Below are 10,270 nucleotides of genomic sequence, written 5' to 3'. Positions count from 1 at the left end.
CCACAGACAGGGACCGGCTTCCTGCTGTGGGTGCCGAGTCCTGTGCTTACCGTTGTGCTGAGCGGAAACGGCAGGGAAAGGTCCCTGCTGTCACAGAACCCAGCTTCTGCTCGGGAGAAGAGACGACAGGAAGAAAAATGGTAATCCAGACGATGACACAGGCAGGGAAGAAAAGAAAATAAGGTGAGAAAGCAGGGCACTTAGGGGCAGGATGTCTGGGAGGGCCTCCCTGAGGAGGTGACATCTGTACGAAGCACCAGATGACAACAAGCAGCCAAGAAACCATCTGGGAAGAGGGAACAGCCAGAGTGAAAGCACCTCAGACAGAGGGACTGGTCTGGAAGGTGGGGCGTTCCGGGGTGGCCCCTGCTGGGTCTCTCTCAAGGACTTCTCTGGCCTTTGACTGACCACCCCGATAGGGGCTCCCTGAGCACACGGGGTGCACAGACCCACACATTGGAGGGCAGGGGTCAGAAACAGAGGCTGGGCCAGCTCCCCCACTACTGTCCTGAGAGCACATACGTTGTCGTTCCTCAAACAAGAAAGTAGACGTGTCAGCCAGGCAAACAATAAACCACTGCAGCGTCGTCAAGTTGGCAGAGTTTGTCGTTTCTTACCTAGTCCATCCCCTTTAAATCCTCAGCAGGCAGGGCAGAAGCCTCATCAATTCTCTGATTTTAGGAAAGAATCTGACCGCCCCAGGCTCACCAACAGGCTTGAAAGTGACCTCTGGTCAGGCCAGAGGTGGCGTGGGGGTGGGAAGCGACCATAGCGATATTTTCCATGTGTTGTTGGTAATTGTAACCTGTGGAACAAAACTGCTGAAAGCTTTAAAGCACGACACAACCATGATTCCCAAGGGAAAGGGAGCGAGCGAGAGAGAGAGAGAGAGAGAAAAGTTGGAAGCAGTCTTCTGAAAATGAAGCGGCCTCCAAGAAGGCCTGAAAATGAAGAGGTACCATGATGGAACAGGTTGGAGGGTGAATTTTAAGACATTGGTTGGTAGGCAGGCAGGGAAGGGCCTGGGGGTCACAGAGCCTTGTCCAGGCCACTGACATCCGCTTCTTGGCCTCTGCTCACCGCCACAACACTGAAGGTCGTGCCCACGTACAAGCCTGGTTTCTGCTCAGAGAAGGCTTGGACTTGTTCTCAGGACCCTCCCAGTGAACTCATCTGCTCAGGAAGCCAGCTAAGTAATCACCTAAGGAGTCACCAGGCTCGAGACCCCAAGGCTCTGGAACATGGCAGAGATGGCAGTGATGAAAGTAGAAGGTGTACAGGGACGTGGCGGGCTGCTGAGCCTTGTCCGGGGCCACCTGGAAGAGATGTGGAACCCAGCCCTGGTCAGCAGCATCTGTGGTCCTCAGGGCAGAGCCGGGGCCAATTTGCAGGTGTCCTACACAGCTCTTAGCATGCCCCTGCTTGCATATCTGTGAAGCGGGCGTGCCGCTCTGTGCCCTGCCTGTCTCACTAGGTTGTGGGAGAAATGGGTGGATGAAGGCTTTGAAGAGGCGCTAGGGGCTCCCCAGCAGTTGACAGAGACTGTCTGTGACAGTGTTCACCCTTTCTCAGTTGGTCTGTTCATTTCCCCCAGGACATGGACCTCACTCTATGGGTAGCGGCTGTGCACAGTTTAAAAAAACTGTATCACCCCCAAGCCAGCACAGGGCCTGTCACAAGCTTAAACATGTATTTCTTTTGTTAAGGATGTCAGTGTTTCGGGAAGGTGAAGGTGTGGGGAGCAGGAGCAGGGCCTGTGTTCCTAGGGGAGACCCAGGAGTTCAGGAGGAAACTGAGGCTCTGATGTGCCGCCAGGCTCTTCATGATGAGACGGGCTGGGTCATTGTGTTTGGCCCAGCAAACGGGTCTCCGCTGCTCACCAGCCTCTGCTGGGCGGGGCCTCAAAAAAAAAAAAACCAGGAGACCTCACAGGTCTTTCTGGAGTCCAAAGATGCTCCAAGACTCCTCGCCTTTCCATTTCCAGAAAGGCTTGGTTCCTGATGGTGATGGCCCAGCCTTGTCCACTTTCCCCAGGCAAGCGCCAGGCCACAGTCATCCACGTAGCTCTCAGCCCCGTCCCTGTGGACAGAGTTCCTGTTTCCTAGGAGGTCACTGGATCTCTGGCTTCTGTCCCAGCTCACTACCCCCGAAGCAAAGACAGAGAAAGAGCGGGACTTAGAAGGCAGTGAGCTGTTCCTGGGGTGCTTTTTGCCCCTGTAGCCTTCTCCTGGTGGGTTTGGGCAGCCTGGGCTGGGAGGTTGGGGTTTGGGGGGGCAGCGAGCTCACCTGGCTTGTCTGTGTGGGGGTGGGACCTGCACTGCACACTCTGGTCAGGGGCCCCTCCGATTTCTGTTCTGTGTTTTTACATCCTGATTATTTCATATACGGCCTTCTGATGGACTCATTTACTGGGAAGCTAAAGATACTCTTAAATGCCTAAAAATAAACCTGAACTGCTAAAAATTCAGCATTTCTCTCCCTCGCCTCCACCAGCTGGGCCTGTCTGCTTTCACTCCAACACCATCAGGAGCTACAAACAAGATTTACAAAAGTGAACAAGTTTACATGGGCCTGATTAGCAGATTCTCTTTTATCTTCAATTTGCCAAAACATTTTAGAGACGTTATTACCGAGACGCACTCTTTTTCTCCCTTCCGTCTTTTCTTTCTTCTTATTTCCTCTTCCTTCCTTCCCCCTTTCCCCTAACCATTTCAGTTTTGTGACTTGTGCTCTTTTATTTTAATATGTGGGGTAAGTTTTCTATAAATTCAGCCTTCCAAAATTCCCTCCCTCTGGTCAGCTGCACCTCCTTTTCTTATTTCAATTATTTTAAGAGACTCTTCTGGTTTCTATGAATACTGTGCTGATTGCCTGAAGGCCAGTTAAGAATAAACCTGCTAAACCAATAAATTACACTCACCCTCATTTCCAGAGAAACGCTTTTACATAAATATCTGCCATAGAAATAAATCAGATAAATTAATAAGGACTCCCTCCTCCCCCCAAACCAAACAGTGAACAGTAATGGTTATCAGACCAGTTAAAAGAATAAACCTATTAAATAAATAAATTTGCTCTACACCAATTTATGTCACCAATGTACTTAAGGGGAAACCTTTTAAAGGAATAGATTTACAGTGCACACACACAGATCTCCACTGGGTATGTGTAATTACGCATAAGAAAGGCATTACTTTTAAAGTGGATGAATGGGCCATACTTTTTTGATTTACTGTTAGAAACAGAAAAATGGTAATGGCATGAAATAAGCGTTTGCAAACCCATTTCGGAAGACAGGAAATGCTTGATTTACCTAGGGTACCCATCATGTTCTGTATTTCAGATCGAAGTAGATAAATGGCAAGGCAAATGGATATTTGGGGGGAAATCTATAGCCTTTCTGTCAACTTGGCAAGTTGAACGTTTGGAATAAAAATGCAGAGAGTGTCTATGTGTGAGGAAGAAGCCATGATTCATCAGCCATCTGGCAAATGGAAGTGGGCAGTGCTTACCTGGGAAGGTGAGGATTTCTTGTATAGGAGGGGCCCCAGGCCTTTTCCAATCCCCGATGTCTTCAGCTATGAAATCTTGTGTCCGACTCATCCTGATGCTTTCCCTTTTCGCCACCTGAACACAGCCCCCAATGCTGTGCCTACTCTGATCTCTTTCTTGCGCTTAAAAACCCTGCCTGCACCTGCACCCCATCTGAAGAAGGGACACCCTGTGCCGCAATGGGGCATTGTTTTCAGGGAGGCCGCGTGGAGCCGTGGGCCTCACTGGTCAATGCCATGCACAAACTTTCATTGAACGCCAACTGCGAACATTTACCTGTGTCAGTTGCTGCTTACAAACTCCTACATGATTTCTGTATTTCATACAACTCAATATTTCCCGAGGCAGAAATCAGTTTTCTGGAAACGAGCCCAGGACCTCAGGAGCCATGTCTACACTTAAACAGGGGGTTGAAACTAGAGTCCAAATCCTAAATATTTCCTAAACAGCAGCCCTCTCTTCCTGAATCACCCGAGTCACTTCAGGAATTATTTCCTCTATTTGTTTCACCCTTTGGCTCACAGCCTCAGAGGAAGACCTTCAGGCTGGGCAGGATGGAGGCCCTCATTTCAGTCTCAGCTTGGCTAGTGGCTGGCTGATCAAAGTCTCTCTGAATCTCAGTTTTCACATCTCCAAAATTAGTATAACCCCTGCACAGCCTCTGGTGTTTAAATGGAATCAGGATTAAATGAACTTACCATGTTGGGCAGGCAGTAAATGGTGACAATGTCTGTTTGCTGGTTTTCATCATCAGAGACACAAAAGGTATGACCAGGTGACAGGCCTACCTCTGTCTTAGCTGCTCAGAGGGCCAAGAAGATCTAGCCCCCAGGCTCTGTCTCAAGGAGGGTATAATAATTCTCAAAAGAGGAGACACATGGTGGTATTGTTAGTGCCTGGGCGGCTCAGAGAGAAGGGTGGAGTTGAGTCAGCAGAGAGAGGAGGGCATTCCAGGCAGCGGGTACAGCTGGGCGAAGGCAACTGGGAAGGAGCAAGGGAAGGAGGAAAGAATGGAGGGTGTCTGGAGGTGAAGCACCTGGCTGTCAGGGAGCCTCAGGGCTTTGTCTCAGAAGATGCTCTCGAAAGAGTTAATGGGAGCTCTCTCTCAGCCCCCGGAGGAAGCTTGGCCTCTTCCAACTTGGCCACTTCCATCAAGCAGTCAGATCAGCTGCCTCCCCACTTCTCTCCCTGCCCCGGGACCACCTGTGTGAAGGTTTTCCCCGCACTGGGCCAGAGCCTGCCCTGGTTCTCCCTGCAAGATTCAGCCCCCAGGCAGGTGCCCCACTCCTGCTCAGGGTCGGTGGTCCTGGCTAGGGGACGTCCTGCCTGCCCACACCCCCATGGAAGGGCTTTCTGAGAGCATGAGAGGGTTCAGGAGCTGGCAGATTTACACAGTCAGATACACTAAGATCTTTTGACCGGCTTAAGAATAAATATGGCCCAACATATTGTCGTTTTTATGGATATTTACAACCAAGGCACTTTGTAAACCCAAGAACTAATATTTCCCAGAGGAAATTTAGCTCTCAATTCTTGATAAATTATTGGAAATTCAAGCCAACCCCAGCCCAGGAGTTTCTCTAAATTTTTTGGCCCCACAGGTGAGGCCTAAGACCAACTTAGGCTTGTCTGGGGCTGAATCACTGGAGGGGATGAGCAGCCTCGAGGCGCCTAGATGGTAACTCCAGTGGTAATAATCACAGCTCTCCTGTAGCAATTATTAAGCCCCAAGCATTCTTCTAAGTCCTTCTTCAAGTCTTAACTCATTTAACTGTCACAACGAACTATGTTGTGGGTGCTGGTATCATCTCCATTTCACAGATGAGGAAACCGAGGCAGTAGGTTACAGCAAGATTCAGGGAGAGCATCTCAAGGGTAAACAGGAATGCAAGTTCAGTGTATTGGTGGGTATGCTTTCTGTTTTAAGTTAGAAAGCCCCCATAAAACTGACATTTAAGCAAAAAGAAAGAAACATATTAGCTCTTGTAAATAAGTGCCTAAGGAAGTTTGCCTTCAGGCAGTTCGGGGCAGGAGCTCCACTAATGTTAAGTTTCCTCATGCCTCTCGGCTCCCTGTATGCAGGTCAAGAAACAACAGAACCAAACATGGAACAACAGACCAGTTCAAAATTGAGAAAAGAGTACGACAAGGCTGTATATTGTCATCCTGCTTACTTATATGCAGGATATTTCATGCAAAATGCTGGGCTGGATGAATCAAACAAGCTGGAATCAAGATTGTTGGGAGAAATATCAATACCTCAGATACACAGATGATATCACCCTAATGGCAGAAAGTAAAGAACTAAAGAGCCTCTTGATGAGGGTGAAAGAGGTGAGTGAGAAAGCTGGTTTAAAACAACATTCAAAATACTAAGATCATGGCATCCGGTCCCATCACTTCATGGCAAATAGATGGGGAAAAAGTGGAGGCAGTGAGAGACTATTTTTTTGGGCTCCAAAATCACTGCAGATGGTGACTGCAGCCATGAAATTAAAAGATGCTTGCTCCTTGCAAGAAAAGCTATGACAAACCTAGACAGCATATTAAAAGCAGAAATGTCATTTTGCCAACAAAGGTCCATATAGTCAAAGCTATGGTTTTTCTAATAGTCTGTATGGATGTGAGAATTGGACCATAAAGAAGGATGAGTGTCAAAGAACTGATACTTTCAAATTGTGGTGCTGGAGAAGACTCTTCAGAGTCCCTTGGACTGCAAGGAGATCAAACCAGTCCACCCTAAAGGAAATCAACCCCGAACATTCTTTGGAAGGACTGATGCTGAAGTTGAAGCTTCCAATATTTTAGCCACCTGATGCAAAGAGTTGACTCATTGGAAAAGGTCCCAGTGTTGGGCAAGACTGAAGGCCAAAGGAGAGGGCAGCAGAGGACTGAGATGGTTAGATAGCATCACTGACTCAATGGACACGAGTCTGAGCAAACTGCATGAGACAGTGAAGGACAGGGAAGCCTGCGGTGCTGCAGCCCATGGGGTCTCAGAGAGTCGGACAGGACTTAGCGACTGAATGACAACAACAGCAACCCAGGTTCCCTCTGCTCACCTGGCCATTCTCACACTGGCTGCCTATCTTGCTGTAGGGGCCTCAGACTTTAAAATCCCCTCCCATTCAAATGGAGCAGGAAGGGGAAGGGAGGATCTTGTTGAAGGAGGATGGCATGGGCCCTGGGGCTGCCCACACCAGCAGACGTCCACTCGCCAGGCCCAGAGTGGAGTCACCATCACAGGAGGCCTGCAGCGCAGTCACCTCCAGCATAGGAACAGGACTCGGGTGCTGTGACCCGGGTTTCTGCCCCCTTCCCCAGTTCACAGGCACCTTTCCCAGAGGGGGCCAGGCCGGCCTCTTGTTCACTGCCTGGGCTCATGGGGAAGGTGAGGCAGGCACTCTTGGGACCAAGACGCCTCCAGCAGCCAGCCTGCTCCATAGACATGCACAGGAGTCTGTGGGGCTGCAGGGACAGATAGGAGGTATTCTCTCAGTTCTGTAGCCATCTGGCCATGAGGCCTTCAGCAAAAGATTACCATCAGATTTCTTTGGTTATAAACTCTTTCCCACCCACTTAACATGTTGAAATCAGAGTGCACCTTAAGATCGATGTGTGCCTGGCTTTATGCCTTTTATTCTCCCAAATCTGGTGCTGTCAATGGACTGTTTTACAGCTCATGACACAAAATGTCACTTCAAGTCCAGATGCCACACAGAGGAGGGAGATGCATGCAAGTGGAGCTGGAAAGAGCAGGGAAGAGGTGACCGACACCCGCACGATGGGGCTTGGCCCGCAGGAGGCCAGGGCCACTTTGAAGCCGTGCAGGGCAGGCTCAGGCCAGGGCGGGTATCACAGGCGCCTGGGTCCCTTAAGCCCCGGGGGTTTACTCGGTGAGCACAGCAAGGACAGCCGTCCCTGGCGCGCTGGCCACCCCACGGCTCACTGCCCGCCATCCCGGCTGTGCAGAGCAGGCGCTTCCTCCCCTTCAGGGCTGTTCCAGAGAACAACAATCCAAAACAAACAGCCAAACTCAGCAAACATACTTCTTTGACAGCTTGAACATTAAAAAGGGAAAAAAAAAAAAGCCAACAAATGTTCAACAAAGCAAAGTGCTCTTCCCACAGCACTCAGAATGGGGACTCCGTGTCTCTCTGGCGGGGCCTCGGGAGCGCTGGTCCTTCGAGGCCCCGGCTGTGTGTTGGCGCCCCGGCAGGCCTGGCTCCCGGGGGGTCTGACACCAGGCCCTGCCCTTCCCAGGGGGTGTGGGTCTGCGGCCTGACAAGGGGGCCTGGAAGAGCGCTCTTTGCTGGGTTCTGGCAGGCAGAGGAGAAGACAGGCGGGGAAGTGAGGAGATGGGTCATTGACCGGGATGTGGGCACCTGTCGGGCGGAGCCCCGCAGTGCCCAGGAAGCCAGAATCAGGGCTGCCCAACGCCAGACTTCTCGCTACTCCAACGGAGAGGCAGCAGAGGCTGGGCTGGGGGCCAGGGCTTGTCAGGGTTCCAGGATGGATCGTAACGTGACCCAGAAGGTAATGTGTGCAGACGCAGGGACCAACTGGAGGAGAGCAATAGCGTGGAGAAGGAGCATGCTGCTGGGGCTCTGGGCACAGAACATGACGGGAGCAAGTTCCCGAGACAGATCCAGGCCTGGCTGGTGACGAGGACACATTGGGGGACCAGTCCCACATTTAGGGTAACATGGTTGGGAGTGGGCTGAGGCTGTACAGGAACGGGGGCTGGTCCTCTCTGAACAAGTGGAATTTCTTTATGTGGGTCTGTCCCTGGGTTGGCTAAGGGCAGAACTGTGTCCCCTCCAATTTTGGGGAAAGTTTTGTTCCTATGAATCTGGGAGAATAGAGAAAATGGAGAGTCTTGGAATTTAGATCGTAAGATGCTTGAGATAAAGTGAGAATTCGTCCATTTTAATCTTGAAGTTTAAGATAAAGGGATTATAAAGATTTAAGCTACATGTTACCCCCATTCTTTTCTTTAGCCTATAGTGCAAATGTTGAAGTCCTTACCCTCAGTACAGTAAGTCCCCAACATACGAACGAGTTTTGTTCCAAGAACTTTGTTTCTAAGTCGAACAAAATTAGCCTAGGTACCCAACTAACACAATCAACTATACAGCACTGTACTGTAACAGGTTTATAAACCTAACATAAAGAATACATAAAAAGCAAACACAAAAAATTAAGAAAACAGTTTAAATCTTACAGTACACCAGACAAGTGAACTAACTTATGAAATTGGACCTGCAAACACACATTAGCATCTCTGAATGTTTGCAACTTGAAGGTTCCTATGTAGGGATGTACCTCAGAATGTGACTGTATTTGGAGACAGAGTTGCTTTCAAGCAGCAATTAAGTTAAAATGAAGTCTTTAGGGGGCCAGCACCCAGTAAGACTGCTGTCTTCATAAAAAGAGGATGTATGGCCACTTACACATAGATGGGGACAATTAAAGAAAGACTCAGGCCATCTCCATGTGATGATGAGAAGCTTCAGAAGGAACCACCACTGCTGACATCTTGGTCTTGGACTTCTAAACTCCAGAATTAGAAGAAAGGAAATTGCTCTTGTTTAAGCCGCACAGCCTGTGGCACTTCGTTATGGCAGCTTTAGCAAGAAAAATATAGGGAAATTCAGAGGCTCCACAGAGGGGGCCTGGAGGCATGTGGTCCCTTCACACACACCCTTCCCTCCTCTGACCTCTCCCTCACCTGGCCAGAGCTCTGTGAACGCCCCAGGCTGTCTCAGCTAACACCAAAGGAGCTCCTCTCCCAGTTACTCTGCTTCCCAAAGGGACGGGTTGGGGGTGGGGGTGGTAGGTCAGGAGGCAGGCAAGTTTCCAGACTTCCACTGCCCTTGTCCATAAAGTCAGCCTCGTCAGAGCTTGGCCATCCTTTGTGCCAGAGCTTCAGCCACGCTTTGCAGAGCCCAGCAGGGAGAAAAGGCTTTCACCTCCCTTGTCTCAGACACTGCGCTTCTATTAATGCAACCAAACTGAGCACTGGTTCTCTCGACAGCCCTTGCTTTGTAGCCCCACATTGGCTGCTGCGGCTGAGCACTCCACACTCTGCTTTACACACGCCTCTGCGACGGAGCGTGTCCTCCCCTCTGTGTCACACACTTGGGTTTGGGGCCCAGATGTTTGGCTTTACGTTTTGTCCTTTTTAAGTTCCTGCGTGTGACTCTGCATCCAAGAGTGAACACAGCTGTGAGCTTCAGCACTGGGGGAAGGGGAGGGCAGGCACGAGGAAGCCCCAGTGCGCATGTCTCCTGCAAGTCTGCATCCGCAGGGTCAGTCAGTGTTTCTTGTACAATCTCAGTGGCCCCCACTGGGGCTGGCCCCTCAAGGAGTCTTCATTAGGAGGGAGAACTAGGCCTCATGAACTTATTTACTTTGTGAAGCTGAATTTGCTCCTGTTAAGTCAACAGGAACTTGGTTCCCCTGAGATCCAGTTTAAAGAGGAAAGGTAGAGTATTGCTGCATCTATTCCTTTTGGCAGTTTTCAAAATAATGATTTAGTTAGACTGCATCCTGCAAAGGCGGGGTGACCATATGATTTATTGTGACTTTATCGTGCAAACTAGGATACGTGTGCAAGTAAAAGGGCAATGGGTGTAAATCAGAACACTCAGCAAACCTAAACACATGTTCATCCTGTCCAGTGGTGACTGTGAGGCTTTGTTTCATTGTAGATGTC

This window comes from Moschus berezovskii, chromosome 22 (genome assembly GCF_049115385.1).
Source record: "Moschus berezovskii isolate FMDL1 chromosome 22, NW_MosBer_1.0, whole genome shotgun sequence".
In the NCBI taxonomy this organism is placed as follows: domain Eukaryota; kingdom Metazoa; phylum Chordata; class Mammalia; order Artiodactyla; family Moschidae; genus Moschus; species Moschus berezovskii.
This window is presented reverse-complemented; position numbering follows the sequence as displayed.